We start from the raw sequence: 23231 nt of genomic DNA, 5'->3' as shown, positions 1-23231 counted from the left end.
CATCTAATTTTATCTCTAAAAGTGATTATCCACGTACAAATGTGAATTGTAGTTCAAAGACGCAACATTTGAAAATGGACCATTTTTTTTATTTCTGAAGCATGTCGTCGGGGGGGGTGGTTATCTCTTTCGTCAAAAATCTGGCGTTTTCGCTTGAACAATAAAGACCTCCAAATGTTATTTTATGTACTTGCCGTGGAGTAGAAACACTTTTTAAGGCCGCAGAGTGAGTAAATTGCCCATTTTCATTCACTTTTACCCATTCCTCAAATCTTGTGTTTAAGGCGCCTGGAAGCATGAAAATCACTTTAAACATCTCATTTTTTCTTTAAAAGTGATTTTCCACGTACAAATGTGAATTGTAGTTCAATGAGGCAACATTTGAAAACCAACCATTTTTTTTGTTTCTGAAGCATGTCGTAAGGGGGGGTGGTTATCTCTTTCACCAAACAATGGGCGTTTTTGATTGAACAATAAAGGCCTCCAAATGTTATTTTATTCACTTCCCGTGGAGTAGAAACACCTTTTAAGGCCGCAGAGTGAGTAAATTGGCCATTTTCATTCACTTTTACCCATTTCTCAAATCTTGTGTTTAGGGCCCCTGGAAGCTTGAAAATCACTTTAAACATCTAATCTTATATCTAAAAGTGATTTTCCACGTACAAATGTGAATTGTAGTTCAAAGACGCAACATTTGAAAATGGACCATTTTTTTCGTTTCTGAAGCATGTCGTAAGGGGGGGTGGTTATCTCTTTCATCAAAAATCTGGTGTTTTTCATTGAACAATAAAGGCCTCCAAATGTTATTTAATTCACTTCCCTTGGAGGAGAAACACTTTTTAAGGCCTCAGAATGAGTAAATTGGCCATTTCCATTCACTTTTACCCATTCCCCAAATCTTGTGTTTAAGGCCCCTGGAAGCATGAAAATCACTTTAAACAGATAATTTTATCTTTAAAAGTGATTTTCCACGTACAAATGTGAATTGTAGTTCAAAGAGGCAACATTTGAAAACGGACCATTTTTTTCGTTTCTGAAGCATGTCGTAAGGGGGGTGGTTATCTCTTTCATCAAAAATCGGGCATTTTTGATTGAACAATAAAGGCCTACAAATGTTATTTAATTCACTTTCTGGGGTGGAGAAAAACTTTTTAAGGCCTCAGAGTGAATCAATTGGCCATTTTCATTCAAGTTTTCCCATTCCTCAAATCTTGTGTTTAGGGCCCGGGGAAGCTTGAAAATCACTTCAAACATCTAATTTTATCTCTAAAAGTGATTATCCACGTACAAATATGAATTGTAGTTCAAAGACGCAACATTTGAAAATGGACCATTTTTTTTATTTCTGAAGCATGTCGTCGGGGGGGTGGTTATCTCTTTCGTCAAAAATCTGGCGTTTTCGCTTGAACAATAAAGACCTCCAAATGTTATTTTATGCACTTGCCGTGGAGTAGAAACACTTTTTAAGGCCGCAGAGTGAGTAAATTGCCCATTTTCATTCACTTTTACCCATTCCAAAAATCTTGTGTTTAAGACCCCTGGACGCATGAACATCACTTTAAACATATCATTTTATCTCTAAAAGTGATAATCCACATACAAATGTGAATTGTAGTTCAAAGATGCAACATTTGAAAATGAACCATTTTTTTCGTTTCTGAAGCATGTCGTAAGGGGGGGTGGATATCTCTTTCATCAAAAATCTGGCGTTTTTGATTGAACAATAAAGGCCTCCAAATGTTATTTAATTCACTTCCCGTGGAGGAGAAACACTTTTTAAGGCCTCAGAATGAGTAAATTGGCCATTTCCATTCACTTTTACCCATTCCTCAAATCTTGTGTTTAAGGCCCCTGGAAGCATGAAAATCACTTTAAACATCTCATTTTATCTTTAAAAGTGATTTTCCACATACAAATGTGAATTGTAGTTCAAAGAGGCAACATTTGAAAATGGACCATTTTTTTCGTTTCTGAAGCATGTCGTAAGGGGGGGTGGTTATCTCTTTCATCAAAAATCTGGCGTTTTTCATTGAACAATAAAGGCCTCCAAATGTTATTTAATTCACTTCCCGTGGAGGAGAAACACTTTTTAAGGCCTCAGAATGAGTAAATTGGCCATTTCCATTCACTTTTACCCATTCCTCAAATCTTGTGTTTAAGGCCCCTGGAAGCATGGAAATCACTTTAAACATCTCATTTTATCTTTAAAAGTGATTTTCCACATACAAATGTGAATTGTAGTTCAAAGAGGCAACATTTGAAAATGGACCATTTTTTTAGTTTCTGAAGCATGTCGTAAGGGGGGGTGGTTATCTTTTTCATCAAAAATCGTGCGTTTTTGATTGAACAATAAAGGCCTCCAAATGTTATTTAATTCACTTCCCGTGGAGGAGAAACACTTTTTAAGGCCTCAGAATGAGTAAATTGGCCATTTCCATTCACTTTTACCCATTCCTCAAATCTTGTGTTTAAGGCCCCTGGAAGCATGAAAATCACTTTAAACATATCATTTTATCTTTAAAAGTGATTTTCCACATACAAATGTGAATTGTAGTTCAAAGAGGCAACATTTGAAAATGGACCAGTTTTTTTAGTTTCTGAAGCATGTCGTAAGGGGGGTGGTTATCTCTTTCATCAAAAATCGGGCGTTTTTGATTGAACAATAAAGGCCTACAAATGTTATTTAATTCGCTTCCCGTGGAGGAGAAACACTTTTTAAGGCCGCAGAGTGAGTAAATTGGCCAGTTTCATTCACTTTTACCCATTCCTCAAATCTTGTGTTTAAGGACCCTGGAAGCATGAAAATCAGTTTAAACATCTAATTTTTTCTTTAAAAGTGATTTTCCACGTACAAATGTGAATTGTAGTTCAAAGAGGCAACATTTGAAAACGGACCATTTTTTTCGTTTCTGAAGCATGTCGTAAGGGGGGGTGGTTATCTCTTTCACCAAAAAATGGGCGTTTTTGATTGAACAATAAAGGCCTCCAAATGTTATTTTATTCACTTCCAGTGGAGGAGAAACACTTTTTAAGGCCTCAGAATGAGTAAATTGGCCATTTCCATTCACTTTTACCCATTCCTCAAATCTTGTGTTTAAGGCCCCTTAAGCATGAAAATCACTTTAAACATCTCATTTTATCTCTAAAAGTGATAATCCACATACAAATGTGAATTGTAGTTCAAAGATGCAACACTTGAAAATGAACCTTTTTTTTCGTTTCTGAAGCATGTCGTAAGGGGGGCTGGTTATCTCTTTCATCAAAAATCTGGCGTTTTTCATTGAACAATAAAGGCCTCCAATTGTTATTTAATTCACTTCCCGTGGAGGAGAAACACTTTTTAAGGCCTCAGAATGAGTAAATTGGCCATTTCCATTCACTTTTACCCATTCCTCAAATCTTGTGTTTAAGGCCCCTGGAAGCATGAAAATCACTTTAAACATCTCATTTTATCTTTAAAAGTGATTTTCCACATACAAATGTGAATTGTAGTTCAAAGAGGCAACATTTGAAAATGGACCATTTTTTTCGTTTCTGAAGCATGTCGTAAGGGGGGGGTGGTCATCTCTTTCACCAAAAAATGGGCGTTTTTGATTGAACAATAAAGGCCTCTAAATGTTATTTTATTCACTTCCCGTGGAGTAGAAACACTTTTTAAGGCCGCAGAGTGAGTAAATTGGCCATTTTCATTCACTTTTACCCATTCCAAAAATCTTGTGTTTAAGACCCCTGGGCGCATGAAAATCACTTTAAACATATAATTTTAGCTCTAAAAGTGATAATCCACATACAAATGTGAATTGTAGTTCAAAGATGCAACATTTGAAAATGAACCATTTTTTTTGTTTCTGAAGCATGTCGTAAGGGGGGGTGGTTATCTCTTTCATCAAAAATCGGGCATTTTTGATTGAACAATAAAGGCCTACAAATGTTATTTAATTCACTTTCTGGGGTGGAGAAAAACTTTTTAAGGCCTCAGAGTGAATAAATTGGCCATTTTCATTCACGTTTTCCCATTCCTCAAATCTTGTGTTTAGGGCCCGGGGAAGCTTGAAAATCACTTCAAACATCTAATTTTATCTCTAAAAGTGATTATCCACGTACAAATGTGAATTGTAGTTCAAAGACGCAACATTTGAAAATGGACCATTTTTTTCATTTCTGAAGCATGTCGTAAGGGGGGGTGGTTATCTCTTTCGTCAAAAATCTGGCGTTTTCGCTTGAACAATAAAGACCTCCAAATGTTATTTTATTCACTTACCGTGGAGGAGAAACACTTTTTAAGGCCGCAGAGTGAGTAAATTGGCCATTTTCATTTACTTTTAAACCATTTCTCAAATCTTGTGTTTAGGGCCCCTGGAAGCTTGAAAATCACTTTAAACATCTAATCTTATCTCTAAAAGTGATTTTCCACGTACAAATATGAATTGTAGTTCAAAGACGCAACATTTGAAAATGGACCATTTTTTTCGTTTTTGAAGCATGTCGTAAGGGGGGGTGGTTATCTCTTTCATCAAAAATCTGGCGTTTTTCATTGAACAATAAAGGCCTCCAAATGTTATTTAATTCACTTCCCGTGGAGGAGAAACACTTTTTAAGGCCTCAGAATGAGTAAATTGGCCATTTCCATTCACTTTTACCCATTCCTCAAATCTTGTGTTTAAGGCCCCTGGAAGCATGAAAATCACTTTAAACATCTCATTTTATCTTTAAAAGTGATTTTCCACATACAAATGTGAATTGTAGTTCAAAGAGGCAACATTTGAAAATGGACCATTTTTTTCCTTTCTGAAGCATGTAGTAAGGGGGGTGGTTATCTCTTTCATCAAAAATCGGGCGTTTTTGATTGAACAATAAAGGCCTACAAATGTTATTTAATTCGCTTCCCGTGGAGTAGAAATACTTTTTAAGGCCGCAGAGTGAGTAAATTGGCCATTTTCATTCACTTTTACCCATTCCTCAAATCTTGTGTTTAAGGCCCCTGGAAGCATGAAAATCACTTTAAACATCTCATTCTTTCTTTAAAAGTGATTTTCCACGTACAAATGTGAATTGTAGTTCAAAGAGGTAACATTTGAAAACGGACCATTTTTTTCGTTTCTGAAGCATGTCGTAAGGGGGGGTGGTTATCTCTTTCACCAAAAAATGGGCATTTTTGATTGAACAATAAAGGCCTCCAAATGTTATTTTATTCACTTCCCGTGGAGTAGAAACACTTTTTAAGGCCGCAGAGTGAGTAAATTGGCCATTTTCATTCACTTTTACCCATTCCTCAAATCTTGTGTTTAAGGCCCCTGGAAGCATGAAAATCACTTTAAACATCTCATTCTTTCTTTAAAAGTGATTTTCCACGTACAAATGTGAATTGTAGTTCAAAGAGGCAACATTTGAAAACGGACCATTTTTTTCGTTTCTGAAGCATGTCGTAAGGGGGGGTGGTTATCTCTTTCACCAAAAAATGGGCGTTTTTGATTGAACAATAAAGGCCTCCAAATGTTATTTTATTCACTTCCAGTGGAGTAGAAACACTTTTTAAGGCCGCAGAGTGAGTAAATTGGCCATTTTCATTCACTTTTACCCATTCCAAAAATCTTGTGTTTAAGACCCCTGGACGCATGAAAATCACTTTAAACATATCATTTTATCTCTAAAAGTGATAATCCACATACAAATGTGAATTGTAGTTCAAAGAGGCAACATTTGAAAATGAACCATTTTTTTTGTTTCTGAAGCATGTCGTAAGGGGGGTTGGTTATCTCTTTCATCAAAAATCGGGCATTTTTGATTGAACAATAAAGGCCTACAAATGTTATTTAATTCACTTTCTGGGGTGGAGAAAAACTTTTTAAGGCCTCAGAGTGAATAAATTGGCCATTTTCATTCAAGTTTTCCCATTCCTCAAATCTTGTGTTTAGGGCCCGGGGAAGCTTGAAAATCACTTCAAACATCTAATTTTATCTCTAAAAGTGATTATCCACGTACAAATGTGAATTGTAGTTCAAAGACGCAACATTTGAAAATGGACCATTTTTTTTATTTCTGAAGCATGTCGTCGGGGGGGGTGGTTATCTCTTTCGTCAAAAATCTGGCGTTTTCGCTTGAACAATAAAGACCTCCAAATGTTATTTTATGTACTTGCCGTGGAGTAGAAACACTTTTTAAGGCCGCAGAGTGAGTAAATTGCCCATTTTCATTCACTTTTACCCATTCCTCAAATCTTGTGTTTAAGGCGCCTGGAAGCATGAAAATCACTTTAAACATCTCATTTTTTCTTTAAAAGTGATTTTCCACGTACAAATGTGAATTGTAGTTCAATGAGGCAACATTTGAAAACCAACCATTTTTTTTGTTTCTGAAGCATGTCGTAAGGGGGGGTGGTTATCTCTTTCACCAAACAATGGGCGTTTTTGATTGAACAATAAAGGCCTCCAAATGTTATTTTATTCACTTCCCGTGGAGTAGAAACACCTTTTAAGGCCGCAGAGTGAGTAAATTGGCCATTTTCATTCACTTTTACCCATTTCTCAAATCTTGTGTTTAGGGCCCCTGGAAGCTTGAAAATCACTTTAAACATCTAATCTTATATCTAAAAGTGATTTTCCACGTACAAATGTGAATTGTAGTTCAAAGACGCAACATTTGAAAATGGACCATTTTTTTCGTTTCTGAAGCATGTCGTAAGGGGGGGTGGTTATCTCTTTCATCAAAAATCTGGTGTTTTTCATTGAACAATAAAGGCCTCCAAATGTTATTTAATTCACTTCCCTTGGAGGAGAAACACTTTTTAAGGCCTCAGAATGAGTAAATTGGCCATTTCCATTCACTTTTACCCATTCCCCAAATCTTGTGTTTAAGGCCCCTGGAAGCATGAAAATCACTTTAAACAGATAATTTTATCTTTAAAAGTGATTTTCCACGTACAAATGTGAATTGTAGTTCAAAGAGGCAACATTTGAAAACGGACCATTTTTTTCGTTTCTGAAGCATGTCGTAAGGGGGGTGGTTATCTCTTTCATCAAAAATCGGGCATTTTTGATTGAACAATAAAGGCCTACAAATGTTATTTAATTCACTTTCTGGGGTGGAGAAAAACTTTTTAAGGCCTCAGAGTGAATCAATTGGCCATTTTCATTCAAGTTTTCCCATTCCTCAAATCTTGTGTTTAGGGCCCGGGGAAGCTTGAAAATCACTTCAAACATCTAATTTTATCTCTAAAAGTGATTATCCACGTACAAATATGAATTGTAGTTCAAAGACGCAACATTTGAAAATGGACCATTTTTTTTATTTCTGAAGCATGTCGTCGGGGGGGTGGTTATCTCTTTCGTCAAAAATCTGGCGTTTTCGCTTGAACAATAAAGACCTCCAAATGTTATTTTATGCACTTGCCGTGGAGTAGAAACACTTTTTAAGGCCGCAGAGTGAGTAAATTGCCCATTTTCATTCACTTTTACCCATTCCAAAAATCTTGTGTTTAAGACCCCTGGACGCATGAACATCACTTTAAACATATCATTTTATCTCTAAAAGTGATAATCCAGATACAAATGTGAATTGTAGTTCAAAGATGCAACATTTGAAAATGAACCATTTTTTTCGTTTCTGAAGCATGTCGTAAGGGGGGGTGGATATCTCTTTCATCAAAAATCTGGCGTTTTTGATTGAACAATAAAGGCCTCCAAATGTTATTTAATTCACTTCCCGTGGAGGAGAAACACTTTTTAAGGCCTCAGAATGAGTAAATTGGCCATTTCCATTCACTTTTACCCATTCCTCAAATCTTGTGTTTAAGGCCCCTGGAAGCATGAAAATCACTTTAAACATCTCATTTTATCTTTAAAAGTGATTTTCCACATACAAATGTGAATTGTAGTTCAAAGAGGCAACATTTGAAAATGGACCATTTTTTTCGTTTCTGAAGCATGTCGTAAGGGGGGGTGGTTATCTCTTTCATCAAAAATCTGGCGTTTTTCATTGAACAATAAAGGCCTCCAAATGTTATTTAATTCACTTCCCGTGGAGGAGAAACACTTTTTAAGGCCTCAGAATGAGTAAATTGGCCATTTCCATTCACTTTTACCCATTCCTCAAATCTTGTGTTTAAGGCCCCTGGAAGCATGGAAATCACTTTAAACATCTCATTTTATCTTTAAAAGTGATTTTCCACATACAAATGTGAATTGTAGTTCAAAGAGGCAACATTTGAAAATGGACCATTTTTTTAGTTTCTGAAGCATGTCGTAAGGGGGGGTGGTTATCTTTTTCATCAAAAATCGTGCGTTTTTGATTGAACAATAAAGGCCTCCAAATGTTATTTAATTCACTTCCCGTGGAGGAGAAACACTTTTTAAGGCCTCAGAATGAGTAAATTGGCCATTTCCATTCACTTTTACCCATTCCTCAAATCTTGTGTTTAAGGCCCCTGGAAGCATGAAAATCACTTTAAACATATCATTTTATCTTTAAAAGTGATTTTCCACATACAAATGTGAATTGTAGTTCAAAGAGGCAACATTTGAAAATGGACCAGTTTTTTTAGTTTCTGAAGCATGTCGTAAGGGGGGTGGTTATCTCTTTCATCAAAAATCGGGCGTTTTTGATTGAACAATAAAGGCCTACAAATGTTATTTAATTCGCTTCCCGTGGAGGAGAAACACTTTTTAAGGCCGCAGAGTGAGTAAATTGGCCAGTTTCATTCACTTTTACCCATTCCTCAAATCTTGTGTTTAAGGCCCCTGGAAGCATGAAAATCAGTTTAAACATCTCATTTTTTCTTTAAAAGTGATTTTCCACGTACAAATGTGAATTGTAGTTCAAAGAGGCAACATTTGAAAACGGACCATTTGTTTCGTTTCTGAAGCATGTCGTAAGGGGGGTGGTTATCTCTTTCACCAAAAAATGGGCGTTTTTGATTGAACAATAAAGGCCTCCAAATGTTATTTATTCACTTCCAGTGGAGGAGAAACACTTTTTAAGGCCTCAGAATGAGTAAATTGGCCATTTCCATTCACTTTTACCCATTTCTCAAATCTTGTGTTTAGGGCCCCTGGAAGCTTGAAAATCACTTTAAACATCTAATCTTATCTCTAAAAGTGATTTTCCACGTACAAATGTGAATTGTAGTTCAAAGACGCAACATTTGAAAATGGACCATTTTTTTCGTTTCTGAAGCATGTCGTAAGGGGGGGTGGTTATCTCTTTCATCAAAAATCTGGCGTTTTTCATTGAACAATAAAGGCCTCCAAATGTTATTTAATTCACTTCCCGTGGAGGAGAAACACTTTTTAAGGCCTCAGAATGAGTAAATTGGCCATTTTCATTCACTTTTACCCATTCCTCAAATCTTGTGTTTAAGGCCCCTGGAAGCATGAAAATCACTTTAAACATCTCATTTTATCTTTAAAAGTGATTTTCCACATACAAATGTGAATTGTAGTTCAAAGAGGCAACATTTGAAAACCAACCATTTTTTTCGTTTCTGAAGCATGTCGTAAGGGGGGGTGGTTATCTCTTTCACCAAACAATGGGCGTTTTTGATTGAACAATAAAGGCCTCCAAATGTTATTTTATTCACTTCCCGTGGAGTAGAAACACTTTTTAAGGCCGCAGAGTGAGTAAATTGGCCATTTTCATTCACTTTTACCCATTTCTCAAATCTTGTGTTTAGGGCCCCTGGAAGCTTGAAAATCACTTTAAACATCTAATCTTATATCTAAAAGTGATTTTCCACGTACAAATGTGAATTGTAGTTCAAAGACGCAACATTTGAAAATGGACCATTTTTTTCGTTTCTGAAGCATGTCGTAAGGGGGGGTGGTTATCTCTTTCATCAAAAATCTGGCGTTTTTCATTGAACAATAAAGGCCTCCAATGTTATTTAATTCACTTCCCTTGGAGGAGAAACACTTTTTAAGGCCTCAGAATGAGTAAATTGGCCATTTCCATTCACTTTTACCCATTCCTCAAATCTTGTGTTTAAGGCCCCTGGAAGCATGAAAATCACTTTAAACAGATAATTTTATCTTTAAAAGTGATTTTCCACGTACAAATGTGAATTGTAGTTCAAAGAGGCAACATTTGAAAACGGACCATTTTTTTCGTTTCTGAAGCATGTCGTAAGGGGGGTGGTTATCTCTTTCATCAAAAATCGGGCATTTTTGATTGAACAATAAAGGCCTACAAATGTTATTTAATTCACTTTCTGGGGTGGAGAAAAACTTTTTAAGGCCTCAGAGTGAGTAAATTGGCCATTTTCATTCAAGTTTTCCCATTCCTCAAATCTTGTGTTTAGGGCCCGGGGAAGCTTGAAAATCACTTCAAACATCTAATTTTATCTCTAAAAGTGATTATCCACGTACAAATATGAATTGTAGTTCAAAGACGCAACATTTGAAAATGGACCATTTTTTTTATTTCTGAAGCATGTCGTCGGGGGGTGGTTATCTCTTTCGTCAAAAATCTGGCGTTTTCGCTTGAACAATAAAGACCTCCAAATGTTATTTTATGCACTTGCCGTGGAGTAGAAACACTTTTTAAGGCCGCAGAGTGAGTAAATTGCCCATTTTCATTCACTTTTACCCATTCCAAAAATCTTGTGTTTAAGACCCCTGGACGCATGAACATCACTTTAAACATATCATTTTATCTCTAAAAGTGATAATCCACATACAAATGTGAATTGTAGTTCAAAGAGGCAACATTTGAAAATGAACCATTTTTTTCGTTTCTGAAGCATGTCGTAAGGGGGGGTGGTTATCTCTTTCATCAAAAATCTGGCGTTTTTGATTGAACAATAAAGGCCTCCAAATGTTATTTAATTCACTTCCCGTGGAGGAGAAACACTTTTTAAGGCCTCAGAATGAGTAAATTGGCCATTTCCATTCACTTTTACCCATTCCTCAAATCTTGTGTTTAAGGCCCCTGAAAGCATGAAAATCACTTTAAACATATAATTTTATCTTTGAAAGTGATTTTCCACATACAAATGTGAATTGTAGTTCAAAGAGGCAACATTTGAAAACGGACCATTTTTTTCGTTTCTGAAGCATGTCGTAAGGGGGGGTGGTTATCTCTTTCACCAAAAAATGGGCGTTTTTTATTGAACAATAAAGGCCTCCAAATGTTATTTTATTCAATTCCAGTGGAGTAGAAACACTTTTTAATGCCGCAGAGTGAGTAAATTGGCCATTTTCATTCACTTTTACCCATTCCAAAAATCTTGTGTTTAAGACCCCTGGACGCATGAAAATCACTTTAAACATATCATTTTATCTCTAAAAGTGATAATCCACATACAAATGTGAATTGTAGTTCAAAGATGCAACATTTGAAAATGAACCATTAATTTCGTTTCTGAAGCATGTCGTAAGGGGGGGTGGTTATCTCTTTCATCAAAAATCTGGCGTTTTTGATTGAACAATAAAGGCCTCCAAATGTTATTTAATTCACTTCCCGTGGAGGAGAAACACTTTTTAAGGCCTCAGAATGAGTAAATTGGCCATTTCCATTCACTTTTACCCATTCCTCAAATCTTGTGTTTAAGGCCCCTGGAAGCATGAAAATCACTTTAAACATATCATTTTATCTTTAAAAGTGATTTTCCACATACAAATGTGAATTGTAGTTCAAAGAGGCAACATTTGAAAATGGACCAGTTTTTTTAGTTTCTGAAGCATGTCGTAAGGGGGGTGGTTATCTCTTTCATCAAAAATCGGGCGTTTTTGATTGAACAATAAAGGCCTACAAATGTTATTTAATTCGCTTCCCGTGGAGGAGAAACACTTTTTAAGGCCGCAGAGTGAGTAAATTGGCCAGTTTCATTCACTTTTACCCATTCCTCAAATCTTGTGTTTAAGGACCCTGGAAGCATGAAAATCAGTTTAAACATCTCATTTTTTCTTTAAAAGTGATTTTCCACGTACAAATGTGAATTGTAGTTCAAAGAGGCAACATTTGAAAACGGACCATTTTTTTCGTTTCTGAAGCATGTCGTAAGGGGGGGTGGTTATCTCTTTCACCAAAAAATGGGCGTTTTTGATTGAACAATAAAGGCCTCCAAATGTTATTTTATTCACTTCCAGTGGAGGAGAAACACTTTTTAAGGCCTCAGAATGAGTAAATTGGCCATTTCCATTCACTTTTACCCATTCCTCAAATCTTGTGTTTAAGGCCCCTTAAGCATGAAAATCACTTTAAACATCTCATTTTATCTCTAAAAGTGATAATCCACATACAAATGTGAATTGTAGTTCAAAGATGCAACACTTGAAAATGAACCTTTTTTTTCGTTTCTGAAGCATGTCGTAAGGGGGGCTGGTTATCTCTTTCATCAAAAATCTGGTGTTTTTGATTGAACAATAAAGGCCTCCAAATGCTATTTAATTCACTTCCCGTGGAGGAGAAACACTTTTTAAGGCCTCAGAATGAGTAAATTGGCCATTTCCATTCACTTTTCCCATTCCTCAAATCTTGTGTTTAAGGCCCCTGGAAGCATGAAAATCACTTTAAACATATAATTTTATCTTTAAAAGTGATTTTCCACATACAAATGTGAATTGTAGTTCAAAGAGGCAACATTTGAAAATGGACCATTTTTTTAGTTTCTGAAGCATGTCGTAAGGGGGGGTGGTTATCTCTTTCATCAAAAATCGGGCGTTTTTGATTGAACAATAAAGGCCTACAAATGTTATTTAATTCGCTTCCCGTAAAGTAGAAACACTTTTTAAGGCCGCAGAGTGAGTAAATTGGCCATTTTCATTCACTTTTACCCATTCCTCAAATCTTGTGTTTAAGGCCCCTTGAAGCATGAAAATCACTTTAAACATCTCATTTTTTCTTTAAAAGTGATTTTCCACGTACAAATGTGAATTGTAGTTCAAAGAGGCAACATTTGAAAACGGACCATTTTTTTCGTTTCTGAAGCATGTCGTAAGGGGGGGTGGTCATCTCTTTCACCAAAAAATGGGCGTTTTTGATTGAACAATAAAGGCCTCCAAATGTTATTTTATTCACTTCCCGTGGAGTAGAAACACTTTTTAAGGCCGCAGAGTGAGTAAATTGGCCATTTTCATTCACTTTTACCCATTCCAAAAATCTTGTGTTTAAGACCCCTGGGCGCATGAAAATCACTTTAAACATATCATTTTAGCTCTAAAAGTGATTTTCCACGTACAAATATGAATTGTAGTTCAAAGACGCAACATTTGAAAATGGACCATTTTTTTGGTTTTTGAAGCATGTCGTAAGGGGGGGTGGTTATCTCTTTCATCAAAAATCTGGCGTTTTTCATTGAACAATAAAGGCCTCCAATTGTTATTTAATTCACTTCCCGTGGAGGAGAAACACTTTTTAAGGCCTCAGAATGAGTAAATTGGCCATTTCCATTCACTTTTACCCATTCCTCAAATCTTGTGTTTAAGGCCCCTGGAAGCATGAAAATCACTTTAAACATCTCATTTTATCTTTAAAAGTGATTTTCCACATACAAATGTGAATTGTAGTTCAAAGAGGCAACATTTGAAAATGGACCATTTTTTTCGTTTCTGAAGCATGTCGTAAGGGGGGGTGGTCATCTCTTTCACCAAAAAATGGGCGTTTTTGATTGAACAATAAAGGCCTCTAAATGTTATTTTATTCACTTCCCGTGGAGTAGAAACACTTTTTAAGGCCGCAGAGTGAGTAAATTGGCCATTTTCATTCACTTTTACCCATTCCAAAAATCTTGTGTTTAAGACCCCTGGGCGCATGAAAATCACTTTAAACATATCATTTTAGCTCTAAAAGTGATAATCCACATACAAATGTGAATTGTAGTTCAAAGATGCAACATTTGAAAATGAACCATTTTTTTTGTTTCTGAAGCATGTCGTAAGGGGGGTGGTTATCTCTTTCATCAAAAATCGGGCATTTTTGATTGAACAATAAAGGCCTACAAATGTTATTTAATTCACTTTCTGGGGTGGAGAAAAACTTTTTAAGGCCTCAGAGTGAATAAATTGGCCATTTTCATTCACGTTTTCCCATTCCTCAAATCTTGTGTTTAGGGCCCGGGGAAGCTTGAAAATCACTTCAAACATCTAATTTTATCTCTAAAAGTGATTATCCACGTACAAATGTGAATTGTAGTTCAAAGACGCAACATTTGAAAATGGACCATTTTTTTCGTTTCTGAAGCATGTCGTAAGGGGGGGTGGTTATCTCTTTCGTCAAAAATCTGGCGTTTTCGCTTGAACAATAAAGACCTCCAAATGTTATTTTATTCACTTACCGTGGAGGAGAAACACTTTTTAAGGCCGCAGAGTGAGTAAATTGGCCATTTTCATTTACTTTTAAATCATTTCTCAAATCTTGTGTTTAGGGCCCCTGGAAGCTTGAAAATCACTTTAAACATCTAATCTTATCTCTAAAAGTGATTTTCCACGTACAAATATGAATTGTAGTTCAAAGACGCAACATTTGAAAATGGACCATTTTTTTCGTTTTTGAAGCATGTCGTAAGGGGGGGTGGTTATCTCTTTCATCAAAAATCTGGCGTTTTTCATTGAACAATAAAGGCCTCCAAATGTTATTTAATTCACTTCCCGTGGAGGAGAAACACTTTTTAAGGCCTCAGAATGAGTAAATTGGCCATTTCCATTCACTTTTACCCATTCCTCAAATCTTGTGTTTAAGGCCCCTGGAAGCATGAAAATCACTTTAAACATCTCATTTTATCTTTAAAAGTGATTTTCCACATACAAATGTGAATTGTAGTTCAAAGAGGTAACATTTGAAAACGGACCATTTTTTTCGTTTCTGAAGCATGTCGTAAGGGGGGGTGGTTATCTCTTTCACCAAAAAATGGGCATTTTTGATTGAACAATAAAGGCCTCCAAATGTTATTTTATTCACTTCCCGTGGAGTAGAAACACTTTTTAAGGCCGCAGAGTGAGTAAATTGGCCATTTTCATTCACTTTTACCCATTCCTCAAATCTTGTGTTTAAGGCCCCTGGAAGCATGAAAATCACTTTAAACATCTCATTCTTTCTTTAAAAGTGATTTTCCACGTACAAATGTGAATTGTAGTTCAAAGAGGCAACATTTGAAAACGGACCATTTTTTTCGTTTCTGAAGCATGTCGTAAGGGGGGGTGGTTATCTCTTTCACCAAAAAATGGGCGTTTTTGATTGAACAATAAAGGCCTCCAAATGTTATTTTATTCACTTCCAGTGGAGTAGAAACACTTTTTAAGGCCGCAGAGTGAGTAAATTGGCCATTTTCATTCACTTTTACCCATTCCAAAAATCTTGTGTTTAAGACCCCTGGACGCATGAAAATCACTTTAAACATATCATTTTATCTCTAAAAGTGATAATCCACATACAAATGTGAATTGTAGTTCAAAGAGGCAACATTTGAAAATGAACCATTTTTTTTGTTTCTGAAGCATGTCGTAAGGGGGGTTGGTTATCTCTTTCATCAAAAATCGGGCATTTTTGATTGAACAATAAAGGCCTACAAATGTTATTTAATTCACTTTCTGGGGTGGAGAAAAACTTTTTAAGGCCTCAGAGTGAATAAATTGGCCATTTTCATTCAAGTTTTCCCATTCCTCAAATCTTGTGTTTAGGGCCCGGGGAAGCTTGAAAATCACTTCAAACATCTAATTTTATCTCTAAAAGTGATTATCCACGTACAAATGTGAATTGTAGTTCAAAGACGCAACATTTGAAAATGGACCATTTTTTTTATTTCTGAAGCATGTCGTCGGGGGGGGTGGTTATCTCTTTCGTCAAAAATCTGGCGTTTTCGCTTGAACAATAAAGACCTCCAAATGTTATTTTATGTACTTGCCGTGGAGTAGAAACACTTTTTAAGGCCGCAGAGTGAGTAAATTGCCCATTTTCATTCACTTTTACCCATTCCTCAAATCTTGTGTTTAAGGCGCCTGGAAGCATGAAAATCACTTTAAACATCTCATTTTTTCTTTAAAAGTGATTTTCCACGTACAAATGTGAATTGTAGTTCAATGAGGCAACATTTGAAAACCAACCATTTTTTTTGTTTCTGAAGCATGTCGTAAGGGGGGGTGGTTATCTCTTTCACCAAACAATGGGCGTTTTTGATTGAACAATAAAGGCCTCCAAATGTTATTTTATTCACTTCCCGTGGAGTAGAAACACCTTTTAAGGCCGCAGAGTGAGTAAATTGGCCATTTTCATTCACTTTTACCCATTTCTCAAATCTTGTGTTTAGGGCCCCTGGAAGCTTGAAAATCACTTTAAACATCTAATCTTATATCTAAAAGTGATTTTCCACGTACAAATGTGAATTGTAGTTCAAAGACGCAACATTTGAAAATGGACCATTTTTTTCGTTTCTGAAGCATGTCGTAAGGGGGGGTGGTTATCTCTTTCATCAAAAATCTGGTGTTTTTCATTGAACAATAAAGGCCTCCAAATGTTATTTAATTCACTTCCCTTGGAGGAGAAACACTTTTTAAGGCCTCAGAATGAGTAAATTGGCCATTTCCATTCACTTTTACCCATTCCTCAAATCTTGTGTTTAAGGCCCCTGGAAGCATGAAAATCACTTTAAACAGATAATTTTATCTTTAAAAGTGATTTTCCACGTACAAATGTGAATTGTAGTTCAAAGAGGCAACATTTGAAAACGGACCATTTTTTTCGTTTCTGAAGCATGTCGTAAGGGGGGTGGTTATCTCTTTCATCAAAAATCGGGCATTTTTGATTGAACAATAAAGGCCTACAAATGTTATTTAATTCACTTTCTGGGGTGGAGAAAAACTTTTTAAGGCCTCAGAGTGAATCAATTGGCCATTTTCATTCAAGTTTTCCCATTCCTCAAATCTTGTGTTTAGGGCCCGGGGAAGCTTGAAAATCACTTCAAACATCTAATTTTATCTCTAAAAGTGATTATCCACGTACAAATATGAATTGTAGTTCAAAGACGCAACATTTGAAAATGGACCATTTTTTTTATTTCTGAAGCATGTCGTCGGGGGGGTGGTTATCTCTTTCGTCAAAAATCTGGCGTTTTCGCTTGAACAATAAAGACCTCCAAATGTTATTTTATGCACTTGCCGTGGAGTAGAAACACTTTTTAAGGCCGCAGAGTGAGTAAATTGCCCATTTTCATTCACTTTTACCCATTCCAAAAATCTTGTGTTTAAGACCCCTGGACGCATGAACATCACTTTAAACATATCATTTTATCTCTAAAAGTGATAATCCACATACAAATGTGAATTGTAGTTCAAAGATGCAACATTTGAAAATGAACCATTTTTTTCGTTTCTGAAGCATGTCGTAAGGGGGGGTGGATATCTCTTTCATCAAAAATCTGGCGTTTTTGATTGAACAATAAAGGCCTCCAAATGTTATTTAATTCACTTCCCGTGGAGGAGAAACACTTTTTAAGGCCTCAGAATGAGTAAATTGGCCATTTCCATTCACTTTTACCCATTCCTCAAATCTTGTGTTTAAGGCCCCTGGAAGCATGAAAATCACTTTAAACATCTCATTTTATCTTTAAAAGTGATTTTCCACATACAAATGTGAATTGTAGTTCAAAGAGGCAACATTTGAAAATGGACCATTTTTTTCGTTTCTGAAGCATGTCGTAAGGGGGGGTGGTTATCTCTTTCATCAAAAATCTGGCGTTTTTCATTGAACAATAAAGGCCTCCAAATGTTATTTAATTCACTTCCCGTGGAGGAGAAACACTTTTTAAGGCCTCAGAATGAGTAAATTGGCCATTTCCATTCACTTTTACCCATTCCTCAAATCTTGTGTTTAAGGCCCCTGGAAGCATGGAAATCACTTTAAACATCTCATTTTATCTTTAAAAGTGATTTTCCACATACAAATGTGAATTGTAGTTCAAAGAGGCAACATTTGAAAATGGACCATTTTTTTAGTTTCTGAAGCATGTCGTAAGGGGGGGTGGTTATCTTTTTCATCAAAAATCGTGCGTTTTTGATTGAACAATAAAGGCCTCCAAATGTTATTTAATTCACTTCCCGTGGAGGAGAAACACTTTTTAAGGCCTCAGAATGAGTAAATTGGCCATTTCCATTCACTTTTACCCATTCCTCAAATCTTGTGTTTAAGGCCCCTGGAAGCATGAAAATCACTTTAAACATATCATTTTATCTTTAAAAGTGATAATCCACATACAAATGTGAATTGTAGTTCAAAGATGCAACACTTGAAAATGAACCTTTTTTTTCGTTTCTGAAGCATGTCGTAAGGGGGGCTGGTTATCTCTTTCATCAAAAATCTGGTGTTTTTGATTGAACAATAAAGGCCTCCAAATGCTATTTAATTCACTTCCCGTGGAGGAGAAACACTTTTTAAGGCCTCAGAATGAGTAAATTGGCCATTTCCATTCACTTTTCCCATTCCTCAAATCTTGTGTTTAAGGCCCCTGGAAGCATGAAAATCACTTTAAACATATAATTTTATCTTTAAAAGTGATTTTCCACATACAAATGTGAATTGTAGTTCAAAGAGGCAACATTTGAAAATGGACCATTTTTTTAGTTTCTGAAGCATGTCGTAAGGGGGGGTGGTTATCTCTTTCATCAAAAATCGGGCGTTTTTGATTGAACAATAAAGGCCTACAAATGTTATTTAATTCGCTTCCCGTAAAGTAGAAACACTTTTTAAGGCCGCAGAGTGAGTAAATTGGCCATTTTCATTCACTTTTACCCATTCCTCAAATCTTGTGTTTAAGGCCCCTTGAAGCATGAAAATCACTTTAAACATCTCATTTTTTCTTTAAAAGTGATTTTCCACGTACAAATGTGAATTGTAGTTCAAAGAGGCAACATTTGAAAACGGACCATTTTTTTCGTTTCTGAAGCATGTCGTAAGGGGGGGTGGTCATCTCTTTCACCAAAAAATGGGCGTTTTTGATTGAACAATAAAGGCCTCCAAATGTTATTTTATTCACTTCCCGTGGAGTAGAAACACTTTTTAAGGCCGCAGAGTGAGTAAATTGGCCATTTTCATTCACTTTTACCCATTCCAAAAATCTTGTGTTTAAGACCCCTGGGCGCATGAAAATCACTTTAAACATATCATTTTAGCTCTAAAAGTGATTTTCCACGTACAAATATGAATTGTAGTTCAAAGACGCAACATTTGAAAATGGACCATTTTTTTGGTTTTTGAAGCATGTCGTAAGGGGGGGTGGTTATCTCTTTCATCAAAAATCTGGCGTTTTTCATTGAACAATAAAGGCCTCCAATTGTTATTTAATTCACTTCCCGTGGAGGAGAAACACTTTTTAAGGCCTCAGAATGAGTAAATTGGCCATTTCCATTCACTTTTACCCATTCCTCAAATCTTGTGTTTAAGGCCCCTGGAAGCATGAAAATCACTTTAAACATCTCATTTTATCTTTAAAAGTGATTTTCCACATACAAATGTGAATTGTAGTTCAAAGAGGCAACATTTGAAAATGGACCATTTTTTTCGTTTCTGAAGCATGTCGTAAGGGGGGGGTGGTCATCTCTTTCACCAAAAAATGGGCGTTTTTGATTGAACAATAAAGGCCTCTAAATGTTATTTTATTCACTTCCCGTGGAGTAGAAACACTTTTTAAGGCCGCAGAGTGAGTAAATTGGCCATTTTCATTCACTTTTACCCATTCCAAAAATCTTGTGTTTAAGACCCCTGGGCGCATGAAAATCACTTTAAACATATCATTTTAGCTCTAAAAGTGATAATCCACATACAAATGTGAATTGTAGTTCAAAGATGCAACATTTGAAAATGAACCATTTTTTTTGTTTCTGAAGCATGTCGTAAGGGGGGGTGGTTATCTCTTTCATCAAAAATCGGGCATTTTTGATTGAACAATAAAGGCCTACAAATGTTATTTAATTCACTTTCTGGGGTGGAGAAAAACTTTTTAAGGCCTCAGAGTGAATAAATTGGCCATTTTCATTCACGTTTTCCCATTCCTCAAATCTTGTGTTTAGGGCCCGGGGAAGCTTGAAAATCACTTCAAACATCTAATTTTATCTCTAAAAGTGATTATCCACGTACAAATGTGAATTGTAGTTCAAAGACGCAACATTTGAAAATGGACCATTTTTTTCGTTTCTGAAGCATGTCGTAAGGGGGGGTGGTTATCTCTTTCGTCAAAAATCTGGCGTTTTCGCTTGAACAATAAAGACCTCCAAATGTTATTTTATTCACTTACCGTGGAGGAGAAACACTTTTTAAGGCCGCAGAGTGAGTAAATTGCCCATTTTCATTTACTTTTAAACCATTTCTCAAATCTTGTGTTTAGGGCCCCTGGAAGCTTGAAAATCACTTTAAACATCTAATCTTATCTCTAAAAGTGATTTTCCACGTACAAATATGAATTGTAGTTCAAAGACGCAACATTTGAAAATGGACCATTTTTTTCGTTTTTGAAGCATGTCGTAAGGGGGGGTGGTTATCTCTTTCATCAAAAATCTGGCGTTTTTCATTGAACAATAAAGGCCTCCAAATGTTATTTAATTCACTTCCCGTGGAGGAGAAACACTTTTTAAGGCCTCAGAATGAGTAAATTGGCCATTTCCATTCACTTTTACCCATTCCTCAAATCTTGTGTTTAAGGCCCCTGGAAGCATGAAAATCACTTTAAACATCTCATTTTATCTTTAAAAGTGATTTTCCACATACAAATGTGAATTGTAGTTCAAAGAGGCAACATTTGAAAATGGACCATTTTTTTCCTTTCTGAAGCATGTAGTAAGGGGGGTGGTTATCTCTTTCATCAAAAATCGGGCGTTTTTGATTGAACAATAAAGGCCTACAAATGTTATTTAATTCGCTTCCCGTGGAGTAGAAATACTTTTTAAGGCCGCAGAGTGAGTAAATTGGCCATTTTCATTCACTTTTACCCATTCCTCAAATCTTGTGTTTAAGGCCCCTGGAAGCATGAAAATCACTTTAAACATCTCATTCTTTCTTTAAAAGTGATTTTCCACGTACAAATGTGAATTGTAGTTCAAAGAGGTAACATTTGAAAACGGACCATTTTTTTCGTTTCTGAAGCATGTCGTAAGGGGGGGTGGTTATCTCTTTCACCAAAAAATGGGCATTTTTGATTGAACAATAAAGGCCTCCAAATGTTATTTTATTCACTTCCCGTGGAGTAGAAACACTTTTTAAGGCCGCAGAGTGAGTAAATTGGCCATTTTCATTCACTTTTACCCATTCCTCAAATCTTGTGTTTAAGGCCCCTGGAAGCATGAAAACCACTTTAAACATCTCATTCTTTCTTTAAAAGTGATTTTCCACGTACAAATGTGAATTGTAGTTCAAAGAGGCAACATTTGAAAACGGACCATTTTTTTCGTTTCTGAAGCATGTCGTAAGGGGGGGTGGTTATCTCTTTCACCAAAAAATGGGCGTTTTTGATTGAACAATAAAGGCCTCCAAATGTTATTTTATTCACTTCCAGTGGAGTAGAAACACTTTTTAAGGCCGCAGAGTGAGTAAATTGGCCATTTTCATTCACTTTTACCCATTCCAAAAATCTTGTGTTTAAGACCCCTGGACGCATGAAAATCACTTTAAACATATCATTTTATCTCTAAAAGTGATAATCCACATACAAATGTGAATTGTAGTTCAAAGAGGCAACATTTGAAAATGAACCATTTTTTTTGTTTCTGAAGCATGTCGTAAGGGGGGTTGGTTATCTCTTTCATCAAAAATCGGGCATTTTTGATTGAACAATAAAGGCCTACAAATGTTATTTAATTCACTTTCTGGGGTGGAGAAAAACTTTTTAAGGCCTCAGAGTGAATAAATTGGCCATTTTCATTCAAGTTTTCCCATTCCTCAAATCTTGTGTTTAGGGCCCGGGGAAGCTTGAAAATCACTTCAAACATCTAATTTTATCTCTAAAAGTGATTATCCACGTACAAATGTGAATTGTAGTTCAAAGACGCAACATTTGAAAATGGACCATTTTTTTTATTTCTGAAGCATGTCGTCGGGGGGGGTGGTTATCTCTTTCGTCAAAAATCTGGCGTTTTCGCTTGAACAATAAAGACCTCCAAATGTTATTTTATGTACTTGCCGTGGAGTAGAAACACTTTTTAAGGCCGCAGAGTGAGTAAATTGCCCATTTTCATTCACTTTTACCCATTCCTCAAATCTTGTGTTTAAGGCGCCTGGAAGCATGAAAATCACTTTAAACATCTCATTTTTTCTTTAAAAGTGATTTTCCACGTACAAATGTGAATTGTAGTTCAATGAGGCAACATTTGAAAACCAACCATTTTTTTTGTTTCTGAAGCATGTCGTAAGGGGGGGTGGTTATCTCTTTCACCAAACAATGGGCGTTTTTGATTGAACAATAAAGGCCTCCAAATGTTATTTTATTCACTTCCCGTGGAGTAGAAACACCTTTTAAGGCCGCAGAGTGAGTAAATTGGCCATTTTCATTCACTTTTACCCATTTCTCAAATCTTGTGTTTAGGGCCCCTGGAAGCTTGAAAATCACTTTAAACATCTAATCTTATATCTAAAAGTGATTTTCCACGTACAAATGTGAATTGTAGTTCAAAGACGCAACATTTGAAAATGGACCATTTTTTTCGTTTCTGAAGCATGTCGTAAGGGGGGGTGGTTATCTCTTTCATCAAAAATCTGGTGTTTTTCATTGAACAATAAAGGCCTCCAAATGTTATTTAATTCACTTCCCTTGGAGGAGAAACACTTTTTAAGGCCTCAGAATGAGTAAATTGGCCATTTCCATTCACTTTTACCCATTCCTCAAATCTTGTGTTTAAGGCCCCTGGAAGCATGAAAATCACTTTAAACAGATAATTTTATCTTTAAAAGTGATTTTCCACGTACAAATGTGAATTGTAGTTCAAAGAGGCAACATTTGAAAACGGACCATTTTTTTCGTTTCTGAAGCATGTCGTAAGGGGGGTGGTTATTTTTTTCATCAAAAATCGGGCATTTTTGATTGAACAATAAAGGCCTACAAATGTTATTTAATTCACTTTCTGGGGTGGAGAAAAACTTTTTAAGGCCTCAGAGTGAATCAATTGGCCATTTTCATTCAAGTTTTCCCATTCCTCAAATCTTGTGTTTAGGGCCCGGGGAAGCTTGAAAATCACTTCAAACATCTAATTTTATCTCTAAAAGTGATTATCCACGTACAAATATGAATTGTAGTTCAAAGACGCAACATTTGAAAATGGACCATT

Source organism: Triturus cristatus, chromosome 10, assembly GCF_964204655.1.
Source record: "Triturus cristatus chromosome 10, aTriCri1.1, whole genome shotgun sequence".
NCBI classification, from domain to species: Eukaryota; Metazoa; Chordata; class Amphibia; order Caudata; family Salamandridae; genus Triturus; species Triturus cristatus.
Note: the sequence above shows the minus strand (reverse complement) of the source record.